This window comes from Hylobates moloch, unplaced genomic scaffold (genome assembly GCF_009828535.3).
Source record: "Hylobates moloch isolate HMO894 unplaced genomic scaffold, HMol_V3 SCAFFOLD_6, whole genome shotgun sequence".
Taxonomy (NCBI): Eukaryota; Metazoa; Chordata; class Mammalia; order Primates; family Hylobatidae; genus Hylobates; species Hylobates moloch.
In genome coordinates, this window is record NW_026652281.1 from 24,155,377 (window position 1) to 24,175,973 (window position 20,597).

The window sequence follows — 20,597 nt, forward strand, 5'->3', positions numbered from 1 at the left end:
TGTGCAGAAATTCTCATAAAAATAGATCCTATAATATATTTTAAGGGTAAATGTAATCCCTATAAGCTCTGAATAGTGATAGAAAACATAGAATCCAACTCTCTTTCCTTAAAAGAAGCATTTATCTCAGAAGCCAATCAAAAAAATTGAACTCAATACACCCCAACTACCTTTTAGTTATTTATTGAATATTAATTCAAATTTTGTCACCAAGTCCTCACACTGATTATTTTTCCATCTAACCACTCATACAGCTGACCATAAATAATCAAGCCAAAACAACAATTGGTAGTCATAGAAAGAGAATGATATTAAAAGGTAGAAAATAAATGTATCCATCAGCTAATGGAAATAAAACCAATAACCAATGAAAACAGTAAAGAAAACATTAATTCAGGAGGCACCCTTTCAGTTTGCCTTAGGAATCATGAGTAGCAATTTGAAACCCTGTTTTTCTCCTGGGAAGAAGTGCTGCCTAGAATATGATATAAACTATACTGATCAAATAAAGAGGAGAGCCTCAGGCTAAAACAGAGAGAAAGAAGTTACAACAAGGAAAAACAGCTAGTTGTATGAAATGACACATTTATACACCAACAAAGTAAAATTAGAAATCTCCCTCCACATAAATGTTATATTAGCTGCAGAAGAAAAATTGCTGTATAACAGAGATCGGACTTGAAAAAGAGGATGACATAAAATAGAAGATGACTTCTAATAGTTCCCAGAGCATGCCTCCTTAATGTGTGTATATATATATATTTAGATTTTGATCGTGATATAATAATATTAGTTTTGTTACATGATATATAGAGTTACCAGAAAAAAATGAATATTTTAGGAAAAATGTAATGAGAAACAATATGAAACAGTACACATTGGAACAAAAAATTTGAGGAATATAGATTATTAAATTTATGCAGAGATTTGACGTTCTCTTTCTTCTTTGGAAATGTAAAGCTCTTGATTCAGGCCAAATGATATCCTATGGCTTTTGTGAGCATCACTGAGCTTAAAAAAGTGTAGCCAATAACAAAGTGAAATATTGCAGAGGTACGCTTTGGATGTGATGAATTTGTTATTGCAGAAGTTCCCATTAGAAATTCAATGTCATCTATTAGGAAGGCCTCTGTGCTTAAGTTTATACGGTACATGGCTTCTGAAAGGCAACAGACAAGTACAATTTTTGTAAATTAAATGAATGTTCTTGTCATTTGTGGCTCATCATTCTGTAAAACCATAGTACATTTGTAATGTCAATGATTAGGCCTAAAATATCTAATTGATTAGATTTTCTAAATCGGATTTTATTAAAGCATAAAAATATTGCTGACAGCAATTTAAATGTCTGTAAGGATACTAAAATGACAAACAGAAAAGATAATTCTAGGAAATCATGAATGATTCACATCATAGTCAATACAATGTAAACAAGATTTTATGAGTGTTTAATCTTTGCACAACTGGTAGTCACTTCACTTCTCCCTTCCTCAAGCTAAACTCTTTAGATTCTCACTTCACATTTTGATCTATCAACAGCATTTTTTTTAAGTTGATCACTCCTTCTTGCTTGAAACACTCTTAAGACATTACCCTCTGCTAGAAGTCCTCACGGCTCACTGAGACTTTTTTTTTCATTTTCTTTCTGGTTGTATGTCAACATCAAAATGTCCAGGACCTAATCCTTGGATCATTTATCCTCTATTTGACCTCATACATTTAATGATCTCATTGGACTTTACAACTTTATTTGCCATGTGTATGTGAACTGCATTCTCTTCATCCCTGAGCTCCAGACTACTCACCCATGCAACACAGGCAGCATCTCCTCTTGGATGTCTAATAGGCATCTTGAGTTTAAATATGTGCAAAACTGAATGCTTAATTTTCTCCCTCCCCCTACTTGCTCCTTGACATTGTTTCATTTCAGTAAATAAAAACTCCATCCTTTCATTTACTGAAGCTCCAAACCCAAAGTCATACTTGAAGCCTATCTTTTTCTCACACCGCACATCTAATGCACTAGTAAAGACTTGCCTCTGCTAGTATCAGCCTGACCTAAGCCACTAACTTACCTGTTTTATTGCAATGGTCTCCGAAGCCATCTTTCTGCTTCTTCTCTTTTCCACATACAGTTTTTTTCCCCTCAAAGCAGTCAGAGTGATTTTTTAAAAATCTAAGCAAGATTAAGTCACTTCTCTACCCAACCTCTTCCAATCACTTCTTGTGCCATTCAAAGTAAAAGACCAAGTTCTTGCATCAGCTTATAAGATCTGTGTGATCTGACCACTTGACCTCTCTGATTTTGTTCCTTAAAATGGTGGCCCTACCTCCCATGCTCTTCTCCAGCCACAGCCTCCTAGCTGTCATGTCAGGATCACCCCCACCTCGTAGCTTTTGCACCATCAGTCCTGACCACTCTTCTTTCAGACACCTACATGACTACATTCATCTTTACTCATATGTCATCTTCTCCATGAGGTCTTCTCTAATCACCCAATGTAAATGGCAATTTCCACCCCTGCACCCCCTATACTCCCTATCCCTTTCTTATCATTCTCCATGGTGGTTATCACAATCTGGTGTGCAATATGTTTTATTTCACTTAATGCCCATCCCCTCCCATTCTGACATATGTTCCATGAAGAAAGAAAGTATTGGCGTTTTTGTTCACTGCTCAGCACTCAAAGAAGTGCCTGACCTAGAAGAGGTTTAATTAGTATTTGTTGAATAAATGGCTAAGTGTACCAATAGGGCTACTTTGAATATTTAAGGAATCTAACCTAGATGTACATTCTATTGTAAGATCTGAACTTTGCAACTTACAGAATTAATAATCTAAACTTGGGACCAGGGTTTATGTAGTGGAGTATACCACCAATATAGGTGGATTGGAAGCTATTCAAGGAAAATAAATGCAAAATCAGTATCTGGCCAAGGCATTTGATTGCTCATCCAGCAGCTCTTTCCCCTTTTTCTCCTAGTGAAAGACTTCTGATTTTATGACAGTTATCGTGAATTCCATCCAACTCTGGAATGAATTATGATAAATTTAAGCCAATCGTGAAAGTGTCATTTGTCTTTGCCCAGTGACTAACTAGGACAGTTATTTGTCAATGTGATGTGAGGTCTCTGGGAAAAATTTTCTACTCTCATAAATTAGGAAGTGGTACACAGGAAAAACTCTCTATTTGCCTTATTCCTTGCTTCTTGCTTTGGATATTGCTTTTTGGGATGCAATGCTTGGAGTTGGAACAGGCAACTTGTAACCACGAAGGAAGCATCACCAACATACTGAGGATGCCTGATCAGAAACATGGAAAAAGTTAACATGCTTGCTGATAGTGTTGATACTGGCCAACCTCATTACAGCCTGCTTGCAGATTTCTTGATAGGGAAGGTAATAAATATTTGTGTGGCGTATACCACTCTTTACTGTGTAATTTTTTACCTGTTCAAAATTATCCTAACTGAAACAGAGGACTTGAAAAAGTGAGGACATGGCACTGATTCAAATAAACCTCAATTGTAACAATTTAATCAGGGAAAACAAACGCACAGCTGTTCTGGTGAAAAAATCCTGCAATCATTTAAAATCTCGGAGTCGAGCTATGTGGGGCCATGATGGCTGACTAGAAGCAGTGGCGATTGGAGGATCCCATGGAAAAGAACCATAACATAAAGTGTGAATCCTGCACTGGCAACCAAGGTCTCCAGGCTCTGTTATCACAACTCACTAGGCCGCTGGTGTGGCCCACAGAGAGGCAGGAAGAGCAGTGTGGTGTGGCAGCCCACGTGAGAGCCACACTGAAACAGCGCAGGGTAGCCCCCACTCCCCAGTCAAGGGAGGCAGTCAGTAAGCATGCCACCCAGCCTGGGAAACTGTGCTTTGTCCATGGAACTGTGCAACCCACGGATTGGAAGGTCCCACTTGTGAGCCCACCACCAGGGCCTAGGGTCCTAACCATGGAGCCGCACAGATTCTCAATAGCCAACCAGCTAGAATCTGCTTAAGCCTGTGAGCTCCCAGGGGGAGGGGCGACCAGCACCACAGTTGCGGCTACCTGCTGTCCAAGCCGTTTGAGCTCCCTGGGGAAGGGGCAACAACAAAGTCTGGGACTGACAGCCATCTAACACAATAAATTCCCAGGGTGAGAGAAGGGCAGCAGCCATCTCTATAGCTCCAGGCTGCACTTTTCCCTTGATGCAGCCAGGGAGGCTGGACAGCTTGGTCAGAGGGGGTATCCTCCACAGCCAACACACCAGCTGTGGCAGACCATGGCCAGAGTGCCTCTTCAGGCCTGACCTTGACCCATCCCTCCTCACTGGGCAGGGCTTCCCTGCAGGAACTACAATAACTCCAGCCAGGGGCTTGGGGACAGAACTCTGATCTCCCTGGGCCTGAGCCCCTAGCGGGAGGGGTGGCTGCAGTCTCTGTGGACCAGCAGACTTAGTCTTTCCTCCTGCTAGTTCTGAGGAATCCGGGCAGCCCAGACCAGTGGGTTTCTCCCCAGGGAAGCACACCCCCTCCACCAAGAGACAGTCAAAGTGCTTCGTTAAATGGGTCTTGCTCCCCGTGCCACCCAACTGGGTAAGACCCTCGAACAGGGGTTGTCAGACACCCTATAAAGCAGCGTTCCTACTGGCATCAGGTCAGTGCTCCTCAAGGTCAGAGATCCCAGAGGAAGGAGCAGGCACGCATTTTTGCTGTTATCCAGCCTCCTCGAGTGACATCTCTAGGTGTGGGAGTGAACCAGATGAATAGGGCCTGAAGTGAACCCCCAACAAACCGCAGCAGCCCTACAGAAGAGGGACCTGACCATTGCAAGAAAAACAAATAAGCAGAAAACAACAACAATAGCATCTACAAGAAAAAAGACCCCACAAAACTTCAATGGTCAGCAGCCTCAAAGATTGACACTAGACAAACTCATGAAGATGAAAAAGAATCAGTGACAAAAACACTGAAAACCCAAAAGGTGAGAGTGCCTCTTCTCCAAATGATAACAAATCCTCTCCAGCAAGGGCCCAGAACTGGACCGAGGATGAGATGGATGAATTGACAGAAGTAGGCTTCAGAAGGTGGGCAATAATAAACTCCACTGAGCTAAAGGAGCATGTTTTAACCCATGTTTCAACTCAATGCAAAGAAGCTAAGAACCTTGATAAAAGGTTACAGGAGGTGCTAACTAGAATAATCACTTTAGAGAGGAGCATAAATGACCTGATGGAGCTGAAAAACACAGCAGAAGAACTTCGTGAAACATACACAAGTATCAATAGCTGAGTCAACCAAGCAGAAGAAAGGGTATCAGAGTTTGAAGACTATGTTGCTGAAATAAGGCATGCAGACAAGATTAGACAACAAAGAATGAAAAGGAACATACGAAGCCTCCAAGAAATATGGGACTATGTGGAAAGACCAAACCTTCAACTGATTGGAGTACATGAAAGAGACGGGGAGAATGGAACCAAGTTGGAAAACACAGTTCAGGATCTAATCCAAGAGAACTTCCTCAACCTAGCAAGACAGGCCGACATTCAAATTCAGGAAATACAGCGAACACTACTGAGATACTCCATGAGGAGATGAACCCCAAGACACATAATCTTCAGATTCTCCAAGGCTGAAATAAAGGAAAACATGTTAAGAGCAGCCAGAAAGGCCAGGTCACCTACAAAGGGAAGCCCATCAGACTAACAGTGGACCTCTCAGCAGAAACCCTACAAGCCAGAAGAGAATGGGGGCCAATATTCAACATTCTTAAAGAAAAGAATTTCTAACCCAGAATTTCATATCCAGCCAAACTAAGCTTCATAAGCAAAGGAGAAATAAAATCCTTTCCAGGCAAGCAAATGCTGAGGGATTTCATCACCACTAGGGCTGTCTTGCAAGAGCTCCTGAAGGAAGCACTAAATGTTGAAAGGAAAAACCAGTACCGGCCACCTCAAAAACACACCAAAATATAAGGACCATTGACACTATCAAGAAACTGCAACAACTAGTGTGCAAAATAACCAGCTAGCATCATGATGACAGGATTATATTCACAAATAACAATATTAACATTAAATGTAAATGGGCTAAATGCCCCAATTAAAAGACACAGACTGGCAAATGGGATAAAGAGTCAAGACCTATTGGTGTGCGTATTCAGGAGACCCATTGATATGGTCTGGCTATGTCCTTAGCCAAATCTTAACTTGAATTGTGTCTCCCAGAATTCCCACATGTTGTGGGAGGGACCCAGGGGGAGGTAATTGAATCATGGGGGCCAGTCTTTCCTATGCTATTCTCTTGATAGTGAATAAGTCTCATGAGATCTGATGGGTTTATCAGGGGTCTCTGCATTTGCTTCTTCCTCATTTTCTCTTCCTGCTGCCATGTAAGAAGTGCCTTTTGCTTCCTGCCATGATTCTGAGGCCTCCCTAGCCTTATGAAACTGTAAGTCCAATTAAACCTCTTTTTCTTCTCAGTCTCAGGTATATCTTTATCAGCAGCATAAAAACAGACTAATACAACCATCTCACGTGCAAACACACAGAGGCTCAAAATAAAGTGACTGCAGAAAATTTAGCAAGCAAATAGAAAGCAAAAAAAAAAAGCGTATATATATTTAGGATATATAAATCTGAGTACCCAATACAGGAGTACTCAGATTCTTAAAACAAGTTCTTAGAGACCTACAAAGAGACTTAGACTTTCACATAATAATAGTGGGAAACTTTAACACCTCACTGTTGATATTAGACAGATCAATGAGATGGAAAAATTAACAAAAATATTCAGGACTTGAACTCAGCTGTGGATCAAGTGGACCTAATAGACATCAACAGAACTTGACTTTATCCCTGGGATGCAAGCCTGTTCAGTAGATGCAAATCAATAAACATAATCCATCACATAAACAGAAGCAATGACAAAAACAACATGATTGTCTCAATAGATGCATAAAAGGCCTCTGATAAAATTCAAAGTTCTTTCATGTCAAAAACTCTCAATAAACTATATATTGATAGAGTATATCTCAAAATACTCAGAACTGTTTATGGCAGACCCACAGCCAATATCATACTGAATGGGCAAAAGCTGGAAGCATTCCCTTTGAAAGCTGGCACAAGACAAGGATGCCCCTTCTCACCACTCCTATTCAACATAGTATTGGAAGTTTGTCCACAGCAATTAGGCAAGAAAAAGAAATAAAGGGTATTCAAATAGGAAGAGAGGAAGTCAAATTGTCTCTGTTTGCAGACAACATGATTCTGTATTTAGAAAACCCCACTGTCTCAGCCCAAAAACTCCTTAAGCTGATAAGCAACTTCAGCAAAGTCTCAGAATACAAAATCAGTGTGCAAAAATTACAAGCATTTCTATACACCAACAATAGACAGAGAGCCAAATCATGAATGAACTCTCATTCACAATTGCTACAAAGAGAATAAAATACCTAGGAATACAGCTAACAAGGGATGTTAAGGACCTCTTCAAGGAGAACTACAAACCACTGCTCAAGGAAATAAGAGAGGACACAAACAAATGGAAACACATTCCATCCTCATGGATAAGAAGAATCAATATTATGAAAATGGCCATACTGTACAAAGCAATTTATAGATTTAATGTAATTCCCATCAAACTACCATTGACATTCTTCATAGAATTAGAAAAAAACTACTTTAAATTTCATATGGAATCAAAAAAGAGCCTGTATAGCCAAGGCAATCTTAAGCAAAAAGAATAAAGCTGGAGGCATCACACTACCTGACTTCAAACTATACTACAAGGCTACAGTGACCAAAATAGCATGGTAGTAGTACCAAAACAGATATATAGACCAATGTAACAGCACAGAGACCTCAGAAATAACACCACACATCTGCAACCATCTGATCTGCAACAAACCTGACAAAAACAAGCAATGGGAAAAGCATTCCCTATTTTATAAATGGTTCTGGGAAAACTGGCTAGCCATATGCAGAAAACTGAAACTAGACCCCTTCCTTACACCATATACAAAAATTAACTTAAGATGGATTAAAGACTTAAATGTAGGCTGGATGTGGTGGCTCACACCTGTAATCCTAGCACTTTGGGAGGTGGAGTTGGGCAGATTACCTGAGGTCAGGAGTTCAAGACCAGCCTGGCCAACATGGTGAAACCTTGTATCTACTAAAAATACAAAAATTAGTTGAGCATGGTGGTAGGTGCCTGTAATCCCAGCTACTTGGGAGGCTGAGGCAGGAGAATTACTTGAACCTGGGAGGCAGAGGTTGCAGTGAGCCGAGATCATGCCACTGCACTTCAGCCTGGGTGACAGAGTGAGACTTTGTCCAAAATAAATAAATAAATAAATAAATAAATAAATAAATAAATAAAGACTTAATGTAAAACCCAAAACCATAAAAACTGTAGAAGAAAACTTAGGCAATACCATTCAGGACATAGGAGGCATGGGCAAAGACTTTATGACGAAAACGCCAAAAGCAATCGCAACAAAAGCCAAAATTGACAAATGGGATCTGATTAAACTAAAGAGCTTCTGCACAGCAAAAGAAACTATCATCAGAGTGAACAGGCAACGTACAGAATGGGAGAAAATTTTTTCAATCTACCCATATGACAAAGGTCTAATATCCAGAATCTACAAGAGACTTAAACAAATTTACAAGAAAAAAAACCAACAACCCTATCAAAAAGTGGGCAAAGGATATGAACAGATACTTCTCAAAAAAAGACATTTATGAGGCCAACAAACATGAAAAAAAGCTCAACATCACGGATCATTAAAGAAATGCAAATCAAAATCACAATGAGATACCGTCTCACGCCAGTCAAATGGTGATTATTAAAAAGTCAAGAAACAATAGATGCTGGCAAGGCTGTGGAGAAATAAGAATGCTTTTACACTGTTGGTGGGAATGTAAATTAGTTCAACCATTTTAGAAGACAGTGTGGCAATTCCTCAAGGATCTAGAACTAGAAATACCATTTGGCTCAGCAATCCCATTACTGAGTCAATACCCAAAGGAATATAAATCATCCTACTATAAAGACATATACACATGTACATTTATTGCAACATTATTTACAATAGCAAGGACATGGAACCAACCCAAATGCCCATCAATGATAGACTGGATAAAGAAAATGTGGTACATATACACCATGAAATACTATGCAGCCATAAGAAGGAATGATACCATGTCCTTTGGAGGAACATGGATGAAGCTGGAAGCCATCATCTTCTGCAAACTAACACAGGATCAGAAAACCAAACACCGCATGTTCTCACTCATAAATGGGAGTTGAACAATGAGAACACATGGACACAGGAAGGGGAACATCACACACTGGGGCCTGTTGGGGGCTGGGGGAAAGGCGAGGGAGAGCATTAGGACAAATAGCTAACACACGTGGGGCTTAAAACCTAAGTGATGGGTTGGTAGGTGCAGCAAACCACCATGGCACACATATACCTATGTAACAAACCTACACAGTCTGCACTTGTATCCCAGAACTTAAAAAAAAAAAAAGAATTAGAGGTAAATTATAAAATATTAACAATAACAAATAAAAAATAAATTCTTAGAGTCTGCAGGGTGATTATCCTGCCCTCTAGGCAGTGTTTTTGGATCTCTGCATAGAATAGAAAATATGAAGCAGAATACAAAGTAGTGCTACACTCTCCTCTGCGGTCTAGGCTCTGGGGCCCTCCTTCCCCCAGTACAGGCATGCCTTGTTTTATTGCTCTGTGCTTCATTGTGCTTCACAAATACTGCATTTAAAAAAAAAAAATTGAAGGTTTGTGGCAACCCAGCATTGAGCAAGTCCATTAGCACCATTTTTCCAACACACTGTGCTCATTTTGTGTCTCTGTGTCACATTTTGGTGATTCTCCTATTATTTCATACTTTTTCATTATTATAATATCTGTTGTGGTGATCTGTGATTAGAGATCTTAGTTGTTACTGTTGTCATTGTTTTAGGGCATCACAAACTGTGCCCACACAAGACAGCAAACTTGACAGATAAATGTGTGTGTTCTGACTGCTCCGCTGACTAGCTCTTCCCCTTTCTCCCTCTCCTCAGGTGTCCCTATTCCCTGAGACACAACATTATTGAAATTAGGCCAATTAATAACCCTGCAATGGCCTCTAAGTGTTCAAGTGAAAGGAAGGGACACATATTTCTCACTTTAAATCAAAAGCTAGAAATGATTACGTTTAGTGAGGAAGGCACTTTAGAAAGCTAGCCCACTTGCACCAAATAGCCAAGTTGTAAAGTCAAAGAAAAAGTTATTGAAGGAAATTAAAAGCACTACTCCAGTGAATACACAAATGATAAAACGATGCTGAGCATCAGTCCTTTGCAGCAACATGGATGCAGCTGGAGGCCATCGTCCTAAGCAAATTAAGGCAAGAATGGAAAACCAAATACTGCATGTTCTCACTTATAAATGGGAACTAAACATCGAGCACACATGGACATAAATATGGGAACAATAGACTCTGTGGACTACTAGAGGGAGGAGGGGAAGGGAGGGGTTATGGGTTGAAAAACTACCAATTGGCCACTATGCTCACTACCTGAGTGTTGGGATCCATACCCCAAACCTCAGCATCATGTAATATTCCCATGTAACAAACCTGCATATGTACCCCTTGTATCTAAACTAAAGTTGAAATTAAAAAAAAAAGAAAATGAAACACCCTTATTGCTAACGTGGAGAACATTTGAGTGGTTTGAATAGATCAACCCAGCCACAACATTCCTTTCAGCCAAAGCTTAATCCAGAGCACAGACCTAACACTTTCCAATTCTATGAAGGCTGAGAGAGATGAAGGAGCTGCAGAAGAAAAGTTGGAAACTAGTAGAGGTCTGTGCATGAGATTTAAGGAAATAATCCTTCTTCATAGCATAAAGTGCAAGTTGAAGCAGCAAGTGCTGATGTAGAAGATGTAGCAAGTTATCAGTAGATCTAGTTAAGATAATTGAAGGTGGCGACACTAAACCACAACTTTTCAATGTAGATGAAACAGCCTTGTATTGGATGAACATGCCATCTAGGACTTGCATAGCTAGAGAGAAGTCAATGCCTGGCTTCAAAGCTTCAAAGGACAGGCTGACTCTTGTTAGCGGCTAATGCAGCTGGTAACTTCAAGAACACAATGCTAATCTACCATTTTGAAAATCCTAAGGACTTTATGAATTATGCTAAACTTACTCTGCCAGTACTCTAGAAATAGAACAACAAAGCTGGGTAACAGCACATCTTTTCATAGTATGATTTATTGAATATATTATGCTCACTGTTAAGACTTAATGCTCAGGAAAAAAAATCCCTTTAAAATATTACTGCTCATTGACAATGAACCTAGTTACTTAAGAGCTCTGATGGATATATACAAGAAGATTAATGTTGTTTTCATGTCTGGTAACATGACACCCATTCTGCAGCCCATGGATCAAGAAGTAATTGCAAATTGCAAGTCTTATTATTTAAGAAATAAATTCATAAGGCTATAGATATCTGCCACAGATAGTGATTTTTCTGATAGATCTGGGCAAAGTAAATTGAAAACTTGTGGAAAGGATTCACCATTGTAGATTCTATTAAGAACATTCTTAGCCAGGCACTGTGGCTCATGCCTATAATCCCAGCACTTTGGGAGGCCAAGGCAGGCAGATCACTTGAGGTCAGGAGTTCAAGACCTGCCTGGCCAACTCCCTTCTCTACTAAAAATACAAAAAATTAGCTGGGCCATGGCAGGAGCCTGTAACCCCTGCTACTTGGGAGGCTGAGACAGGAGAATCCTTTGAACCTGGGAGGCAGAGGTTGCAGTGAGCTGAGATCGTGCCACTGCACTCCAGCTTGGGTGACAGAGTGAGACTGCATCTCAAAAAAAAAAAAAAAAAAAAGACAGAAAAGAAAAAAGAAAGAACATTCTTGATTAATAGGAGGGGGTAAACATTTAATATTAACAGGAGTTTGGAAGAGGTTGATTTCAACCCTCGTGGATGACTTTGAGGGGTTCATGACTTCAGTGGGGGAAGTAACTACATATGTGATGGAAATACCAAGAGAGCTAGAATTAGAAGTGAAGCATAAAGACGTGACTGAATTGCTACAATCTCATGATCAAACTGGAATGTATGAGAAGTTGCCTTTTATGTGTGAGCAAATAAAGTGTTTTCTTGAGATAGAATGTACTCCTGGTGAAGATGCTGTGGACACTGTTAAAATGACAACAAGGGATTTAGAATATTCCATATACTTAGTTGATAAAGCAGTAAGAGGGCTTGAGAAGACTGTCTCCAATTTTGAAAGAAGTTCTACTATGGGCGAAATGCTATCAAACAGCATTGTGGGCTGTAGAGAAATCTTTTGTGAAAGGAAGAGTCAATCAATGTGGCAAACTTCATTGTTTGCCTTATATTAAGAAATTGCCACAGCCACATTGTTTGCCACATTGTTTGCCTTATATTAAGAAATTGCCACAGCTATCCACCTTCAGCAACCCCTACCGTGATCAGTCTGCAGCCATTGAAACTGAGGCAAGATCCTCAGCAAAAAGACAAACCAGCAAAAGATGCCAACTCCCTGAAGGCTCTGGTGATCATTGGCATATTTTAGCAATAAGGTATTTTTAAATTAAGGTATGTATTTTTTTTTAGAGATGATGCAATTATACACTTAATATACTATAATGTAGTGTAAACATAACTTTTATATGCACCGAGAAACAAATCAGTGTGACCCACTTAATTATGATACTCATTTTATTGCAGTAGTCTGGAACCAACCCCACAATGTCTCTGAGATATGCCTGTGTAATGATGAGCATTAGCGGTGCCTGGCTGGGGTCTCCCTCGCAGCCCTTCATACTCAGGACTAAGGACATGGAATGCCCTGTGTGAGATCATCCACACAGGAAAGATCTGCATTCTGTAGAGTTAAAACAGTGGCCACCTTATTTTTGCTAGAATTTCTATTTCTCATCATTTTTCCTCTTGAAGTCAGTTCCAAATCATCTGGCTTCAATAAAACAACTCTTTTCTAACATTTTCTTTACAGTGTGGAGCCATTGTTCATGGTCAATTAAAGATGATGACGAATAACGCAACCAACAGTAATTAGCAGCTTGAAAGAAAATGATGGCCAAAAAAACGGTAGGGAACTTCCCAGGAGAGTTTTATTTCTATATTGACTAGCCTTATGAAAAAAATGTAGCAGAAGCATCATTCACCTGGGGTGGAAAAAGTCTGGACAAATAGCAAGAATAGATGACAGTGGGGAATTCTGCAATAGTGAGGTAATGAGCTGAAATGCCCAATGATTTTTCATCCCATTTAATTTCAAAGTTTTAATTTTCACCATTACCAAATGGTGATTATTACATCCCCTCCTGAACACAGCATTGACCTAGATCCTACCCCCTAGAAGGATATTACGCAAGCATGCATTTTGAATTTCCGTTGGTTGTATTCATAAAAAAAATAGTACGTGGCAAAATGCTCTTAATAGAGCATGACCTTGCTTCTCTGCCTTTGGCCTTGCTGTCTCCTGTGATTGGAACGCCCTGCCCTCTTCCACTCATGCTACTCTTCAGATCCTTCCTACTCAGGCCCCTGCCTTCCTGGAAGCCTTCATGAATCTTTCATCTCCCGTGGAATTGTTTCTTCCTGAGTTCTCAAAGTACTTCTTATGCTCCCACTCCCAGCAAATAATTTTTTTTTAATTTAAAGAATATTTTTTAAAAGTCTTGTATGATTTATGTACAATAAAATTTTTGTATCTTGAGTGTACAGTTTGATGAATTTTAAATATAACCATCACTCAAATCAAGGTCTAGAACATTTCCAGAAGGCTCCCTGAGCACTATTCTAGCCTCTAATGCCATAGACTAGCCTTGACTGTTTTTGATCTCCATATAAATCAGTGGCTCTCATCTGAAAGTGGTTTTATCCTCAAGAGGACATTTGGCAATGTCTGGAAACATTTTTGGTTTTCAAAATGGGCCTTGGGATGGGGGTACTATTGGCATCTGTTAGGTAGAGACCAGGGATGCTACTAACATCCTACAATGTACAGGAAAATGCCCCACATCAAAGGATTCTCTCACTCAGAATGTCAATAGAGCTGATGCTGAGAAACCCTCATATGGATAAAATCATAAAAAGTATGTACTCTTTTGTGTCTGGCTTCTTTTATGCAATATTACATTTGTGAGAATCATCTAACTTGCTGCATATATCAGTAGTTCTTATTTATTGCTGTGTATTTTAGTGTACGGTAAATGAGTACACAAAACCTTTATTTATTCATTCTACTATTGATATCCCAAAGTCATTTTTTAATAAGGCCTTTAAAGTAGCTATTTTATTGGTAAATATTTGTATACACTAGATTGAAGGAAGTCAGTATGGAAAAGTGGTTAAGAGGTCAGCTTGCATGCCAGACTATCTAGGTCCACCCCTTGGCTTCATCGTATTTTAGTCATAGGACCTTGGTGGTAAGGTACTTAACCTCTTTGGGCCTCAAGTCCCTAGTCAGTACAATGGAGATAATGAGATAATAGTACCTATTTATAGGGTTGTTAAGAGGATTAAATAAGTCACCATATTTAAAGTGCTTAGAATAGAGCTGAATTCATTGTAAGTGTCGAAAAAAAATTGGGCTATGTGCCTACCTAGTTCACTGAACTTAGTTACTGGTCAAAAATGTTTTATGAAATAATTACTGGTAAGATGGGGAAAAAATAATTAATTTTGGGGCATTTTTCAAGGCTTCAAAAGGCACTGTGTTTAGCAAAGGGTCTCTAAGGAACTATGTCCATCCCAAATTGGAGCTATCTCTGGTAATAAAAAGATCTGTAGACAAATTGTTGTATACATCTTAAAATAACACAATTTATGGACTTTAAAGAAACCTCTCTAATGGGAAGAAAAATTCAATGTCAGGATTTTACATCTATTTTGAACTAATCTAGAACTTTAGTCATGATTTTTAAGAAATCTCCAGGTTGAACAGAAGATGATTAAAAATAAATGTTCTAATTCTTCTTGATTATGAGAAATAACAGCACAAGGCAGGGGGAAATGGCCCAAACTATTGTAGGTATGTACTGAAAGGTTTTGAAAAAAATTAGATTAAAAGAAACATAAATAATTTGTGTGGTTGAAATAGGAGTTTATTGGGTGACATTATTATTACTATTATTTATTATTATTATTATTTTTAGAGATGAGTTCTCACTCTGTCACCCAGGCTGTAGGATCATAGCTCACTGCAACCTTGGACTCCTGAACTTAAAGTTATACTCTCGCCGCAGCCTTCCGAGTCGCTGGGACTACAGGTGCGTGCCACAATGCTTGGCTAATATTGGGTGACATTATTAAATCCACTTGAAGATTATTGCTAAAATAACTTTTTGAGGCAAGTATAATTTTTTAGTCCCCCTTTATGTGTTGCCTATGTCCGGATACAAAGGAGATGCTTGGCCATATAACACACCTTTTTGGCTGAGCATATTGGTAGTAATTCTGTTAAATAAGGCTATGTAGATGGTCAAACCTGGTTCTGAGAAACAATTCAATGTATGATACAGATTGTTGAATATTAAAGTTTTGCTTCATTATCATATGATGTTTGTGTGAATGTTGATAGTGGTCACTAGCTCTCATTGTCTAATTGTGGAAGGGATCTGAATGGTACTTGGTGGGAAAGATGAACTTAGTGCATATCATCTGCTGTGTATAAATTCTGGAAGCAACTCCTGGCTATTCTCTCTCTGTTTAATTTTTCCTAGAGGAGAACTTCTTTATCATGGAAACCTGGGGATATGGCTTTTTTCACTTGTTAAGAAATAGGGGGCCAGGTATGGTGGCTCACGTCGGTAATCCCAGCACTTTGGGAGGCTGAAATGGGAGGATCACTTGAGGTCAGGAGTTCAAGACCAGCCTGGGCAACATGGCAAAACCCCATCTCTACTAAAAATATAAAAATTAGCAGGGCATGGTGGCACATACCTGTAGTGCCAGCTACTTGAGAGACTGAGGCAGGAGAATTGCTTGAGCCTGGGAGATAGAGGCTGCAGTGCACTATGATCACACCACTGCACTCCAGCCTGGGCAATAGAGTGAGGCTCTGTCTCAAAATAAAAAAAATAAATAAATAAGTAAATAAGGGCAGCTTCTGAACTTGTTCATTCAGTATTGTATTCATGGTTTTGATAGCATTTTTGAGCAAAGCTAGAATCTTGATAACAAGTCTTTTCTGTAGGTGCCTGTATATATCACCAAGCTAGAGGGTAAGTACACTTTTGCCCACGGGACTCAATGACAATGTTTAAATTATTCAGACATTTAGATACTGGGCTGTTGCTGCTGAGAGAGCCAGGTTACTCCTAGGTGGGGGTACCTGACCTGGTGGAGTCAGGTTATTCCAGCTGAGTGTTTCACAGAGGGCTCTGAGCACTGGGTGCAGCAGTGACCCCCTAGGTGTGTCCCTGACTGCAAAACTGTTAATGTGGTCTCTTTTTGGCTCACACAGTTCTTCCTCAATGAACAACTGTGTAACAAGTCAAAAGACTTCTAAGAAAAATGTAGATTATATTACAACCAGGTGTTCTTATGGAGGAACCACAATTTCTTATTTAGTACATGGAAAAAATTTGGGGGAGAGAGACCATGTTATATAATCCCACTAGTGAAAAAATTTTTTAAAAGAAACATTCCCCAGTGTCACTGAATCAATGACACAGGTAAATTGGGAAAAACTTGTGGGAGTCACTTGCTGTGGCTTTTGTGAGGGGTTAGAGCAGCGCAGAAAGTTATTGCCTTCTGACATAGAGATTCGAAATACCTTTTCTTCCCCCAAGTCATGACGAGACTGTTAAAGAGAGAACTGACAGTAAGCCACAGCACAGCCGAAGCTGAGGCCTCCTCCCAGCTGAGGTTTGATTAGGAGGACTTCTAGCAAATGTGACCGAGTTTTATTTCACAGAAGAAAGAACAGAGCAACAATGAAGACACAGAAGGAAAACAAGGTCAATGAGTTTTCCCTTAAATAATAAAAAAAAAAAGCCTAGTTTCAAGTAGACAACATTGTTAAAGATTTTAGTGTCAAATCCACACTGTAATTTACCCTGGAAGATTGAGGAAAAATAGTCATTGATTCATTTATTCTTTTTTCATATATCTCTACTGAGTGCTATTACCATCAAAGCTGAACTTATTTTGATTTGCTTGATGTGTATAAACATTGTGAATGTCAGGTTCTCCTGAGGAAAATCCTTAGCCTCCAGAGGATGGAAGCCAACAAGGTTTGCACATGCTCAGCCTGCAGGCTCGCTTATGAGGTGGTGTCTTGCAATGAAGGTGCATCCCTGAGCAGGGTTCATTAGTCTTACAGACATTTATGAGCCAGCAGGCCCAGTGTGCAGCTCTGAACTCCTCTCTTTCTCTTTCTCTCTCTCTCTCCCCCACTGTAGGCACACTGAGCAGCCTCTTGCATGAAAAAGGCCCAGTATGAAGCAAACAGTAGCTTCTTCCAGCAGTGTTTGCAGTCTTTTCTCCTGACAAGCCAATGGATCCTCTATGGGAAAGGGTGGGAAGAGGCAAGCTTGGCTCTCTAGTGCAGCAGTGGAGAGGGGTAGTTGATTTATCCAACTCATTTAAGAGCACTGAGTCCTTGCACGTCACTCCCGGCCAGTCGCATGTCTCAAACGTCATACATTATACCAATCCCAATGTATTTCTAACACTTCTTATGATAATAAAGTAGCCCTCAGGTATTAATCCTTTTGAGGATTATCTTATTCCCACATTCATCATATCACGCTACTCACACTAAATTATTTCAAAATAAATCACCACAAATGTAACACAGACCTACTATGTCCTAGGCATTGTTCTGGAGATTCATAAATGAATAAAGGTGCTGCTCTCATGGGACTTACATAAAAGTTTCATGTTAATTAATTAATATATAACTTAAGGTTAGGTAGTGAGAAAAGCTATGAGGAAAAATGAACTAGGTAAGAGGACAGAGAGGAATGAGTGAGGGTGCTCTCTTGGATAGGGGTCAGGAAAGACCAATGTTGAAGGATGCATTTGAGCAGGGTTGGAATGAAGAGAATCATGGATATCTGGGGGTGGAGTTTGCTCTTGAAGAGGAAACAGAAAATGCAAAGGCTCTGAGGTCTGGTGGCTCGGAATGTTTTAGGAACAAGAGAGCTCATTGGACTAGACAGAGCACAGTGAACATGTCAGGGCTGAATCTGGTAGATCTGGGAGACTGAATTCTAGGCTTTGAATCTTATTCAAAATGTAACTGGAGGCCTGGGAGGGCTTTGGACAGAAAAGTAAGACAGTCAGGGGTACCTTCTAAAAGTCCACAAGAAAATATAATTTCTTTACATGACTGTCCCAAGATTACATATACCTTCTGGCAGACTTATCTACGAATAATTTTTGGTGATATATTCAGAGCCCAACTCCCAGTTATTCACAAAAATAGCACTCTTTGGAGATAGGGTACCATGACATTTTTGAACTCTCATTTCATGTTTAGAAAAACCCTGTGGGCAAACCTACTTACATTTTATTGAGTTGCTGTGTGCTTGCAATTGGCTGGTTTATGTGTATTTTCCCTCATTTTCACAGCAACTGTGCAAGGTAAACCTCACCGTTGCTGTTTGGTAAATGAGAAAACAAAGACCAAGAAAAGTTAAGTGACTTGGCCAAGGTGATGCCATCAGTAGAGTGGAGCTGAAACTTTGACATGGGTTTGCCTCAGTCCAAACCTGGAGCCCTTCCTTCTTACTTCATGACATGGCTTACACTATGATTATGATTACTCACATTTAATAAAGAAATGAAGTGATTTACTCAACATCCTCTGGCCAGTGCTCTTCCTGCTTACAACTGTCCTAGGAAAATTATCAGGCTCAAATGGACTTGTTTGGAAGTGTTTTCAATCTCTTGTGATAGGACTAGGGCAAGAGTCTATTTTATATTGCTTTCAATGTTCTGGAGACATTATAATTTCTTCTGCTAAAGCTACTGCCATGGGTGTAACTTGTAGGTGAGTAAGAGCTAGAATGAATGGATGCCTAGTGTTCCTTTAGTGCATTTCAAGTACAGACAAGGATGGCAAGCCATTGTAAACGATGCTGTTTAATTAATTTCCCATAGAAGGTTGTCCTAGAGAGTCATGGAATGCAGAAGCTCAGTGGAAAACAAAACTCCACAAACATACGAAGGAGGGACAGGATTTGGTTTAGCTCAGTTTAATTTAGTTTAGCTATTTGTACCAGCCATTCCATTCCAAATGGAATTTCCTTTACTGAAAGTTCATGAGAAGACAGACCTTGTCTGTGCAGTGGATTTCATTTTCGGTGCTTGACCTGTCTTTGCTGCTATTGCATTAAATGCAGCATGTGCAGCTGCACAGACACCTTGGGAGAGCTCAGCAGCCCACAAAGCCCAAGAAATAAAGTTCATGTTTCTTGTCACTTTTACAATTTTTAATAGTGGCTTTATTCTTACCTCACAGTCCCCTGTCTTGTCTGAATACTGACAGAATCTACTGTAGTTTCCCAGAAACCTAAATTTAAAAGTTACTTTGGATGTGGAATCTTCATAGACTTCTGGGTAGAATGTGAAACAGTAGAACCATTTTGGAAATCTGTTTGGCAGTGTTTTAAGTGGTGAACATACACATACCATATGACCTAGCTATTCTTTCACGGGTATTTAGTTAAGAGAAATGGAAACATATGTCACTCAACACAAATATTCCTAGAAGCTTTACTGCCCCCAAACTGGAAAAAACAGGTAAACAGATTAAAAGATTTCGGTACACTCATACAATAGAATACTACTCAGCAAATGAAACACAATGAACCATTGATAAAACCACATGAATGAAATATAAATGCATTATGCTAAGCAAAAGAAGCCAAATACAAATGACTGCATTTATGTGAAATTCTAGAAAATGCAGAGTAATGGATAGCAACAGAAAGCAGATCAGTGGTTGTCTAGTTGTGGAAACAGAGGGGGTATGGACTGCCCTGGGCTTGAGGGAAATTTCTTTTCTTCTCTTTTTTTTGAGACAGAGTCTTGCTGTGTCACTTAAGCTGAAGTGCAGTGGCATGATCTCGGCTCACTGCAGCCTCGTCTTCCTGGTCTCAAGTGATCCTCTCACTTCAGCTTCCCAAGTAGCTGGGACCATGGGCACACGCCACCATGCTCAAGTAATTTTTTTTTTTTTTTGTATTTTTTGTAGAGACAGGATTTTACCATGTTGCCTAGGCTGGTCTCCTGAGCTCAAGTGATCCACTCACCTTGGCTTCCCCAAGTGATGGAATTACAGGCGTGACCCACGACACCTGGTCAAGGCCAAGGGAACTTCCTGAGAGTGAAGGAAATATTCTGGACCTTGACGGTTCTGGTAGACCTGGATACACACACACACACACACACACACACACACAGAGACACACATTATTTGAAAAAATTTGTCTAATCGTATACTTAAAATGGATGAGGCTTATTATATCTAAATTATATGTCAAGCTGGGCGCAGCGG